The sequence below is a fragment of the Lissotriton vulgaris genome, unplaced genomic scaffold, assembly GCF_964263255.1.
Source record: "Lissotriton vulgaris unplaced genomic scaffold, aLisVul1.2 SCAFFOLD_894, whole genome shotgun sequence".
In the NCBI taxonomy this organism is placed as follows: domain Eukaryota; kingdom Metazoa; phylum Chordata; class Amphibia; order Caudata; family Salamandridae; genus Lissotriton; species Lissotriton vulgaris.
In genome coordinates, this window is record NW_028247876.1 from 146,699 (window position 1) to 148,487 (window position 1,789).

Consider the following 1,789-nt stretch of genomic DNA (forward strand, 5'->3'; position numbering starts at 1 on the left):
GAAAAGTTGCACAATATACATTTTTCCCTAGGGGCCTCACAAACCATACTCTAAAATAGTGGTATAAGAACAACGTGAGAAGTACAAAGCAGGCCTGGGGCCTGTGGAATCGCTGGGGATACTCAGTACAACCAAAGGTTAGGATGTAGGAGGCCCACGGGAGACGCGTGCAGTGTCTAAACACAGCTGCAGGTTACCGTTGACTTTCTTTGAAGAACGAAAAAGTTACAATATTAAAGATTAAGGGTACAAGGAGGTGATTTACGATGGAACCCTTTTAGACAAGGACACTTGGAGATTCAATACCCACGGGAGCACCGGAGTACTCGTGTTACCTCACACAGGGAAGCCGGGTGCATAGGTGTCTTTTCGTGTCTGGTTTCGTCATTGATTCCAAGGGAGAGCTGTGAAGAAGTGCTACTGGCGACCAGAGGAAAATTGTCCGGGTGGATCCAAGGGTGGATCAGAGATGTGAGGAACCTGAAAGCAGAGGAGATAGAGATAGTGTCTGGGCACTAGACAGTGACCAGGGCTGCGATGGGAAGATGCCACCAGATGTCAGGTGATTTCAGGTAAAAAGGTGAAGATTGTCTTTTCAGCAACAAGGTCCGGGAGGTGTTGACGACAACCAGGAGCTGAATTCAAGCTGTCCCACAAAAGATCTAGTTGACTGTTTTATCGATATCTGGATTGGACCCGACAAGCCTTGGCTAACGAAACCCATGCAGGATGTCAAGATAGGCTTCGTTGTAGACCAGCAAGGTCTGTAGAACTTCTCCTTTGCAGAGAAGTTGGAGCAAGCCTGTAGCAACCAGAAAAGTAAGTTAAATCAAAGGTTGGTCTTTGTGGGGGCTCACTAGCCAACGGACTAGGAACCATGAAGACACATTGAGCTGAAATGCATAAAATGGGCCCACGGGACACTCATGGAGTGAGGTCTTCTGAGCTTTAGTGCAAAAGGTGCAACGGGCAGGGGATTCAAGCACCCCAATGCACAACTTGGGAATACCTCAAGGCATTGGTACAGGTAGCAAAATGCAGTATGCCCAGGAGATCTGGTACCACATCTCTCGTGTCCGTCATGGGTCTCAGCTTTGCTGGGAGGGAAGGTCATTGTCAGAAATGTCAGGAAGTCCAAGTCCTGTGTCACAGATTCTTCAGGGTCCAGCGGGAGTCTCAAAAATGCTGACCAGCAAAGATTGTGCTGGTGCCTGTTTGAACAGGGTGGTCACTCCTTGACCACAAGGCAGAAGTCTTCCGTCTTCCAGTTGAAATGGAATGTGGAAGGTCCAGGATGTATGTTGCAGAGTTTCGTCCATGGTAATCTAAAGTCCTAGGGAATGGGGTTCTATACTTATAGTAAGTTTAGGGGCTTGACTAACTCTAAGGTCCCTCCTATGGGTGGACCTGGTGTGTGGGCGGTTACACCCCTTCCCCTTTGTCCAGTTTCACGCCAGAGCTTTGGATGAGTGCCCCAGCAGCCGGTTTGAACAGGGAAATGCATTGAGCACCTTGTGTGCCCCAAGCAGTGTCTGGATAGCATTCACTGAATGCAGCCCTCCCTGCCCCGATACACTAAGAGCCTGTCTGGGGAGGTGCCAGCACCTCCCTGGACAGGAAACCTATTGTCCAGGCCTCCCCTGCCAGAGTTTCTTCCAGCAGCATGAGGGCAGACTGGTGTCTGTGGCAGCAGCATCCATTTTGAGATGCTGAGGCTCTGTTTAACTTTACCCGGGTAAACCAGTAACCACATGTCTTCTCCCTCTAGAAGGGTAGAATTCTACACTCG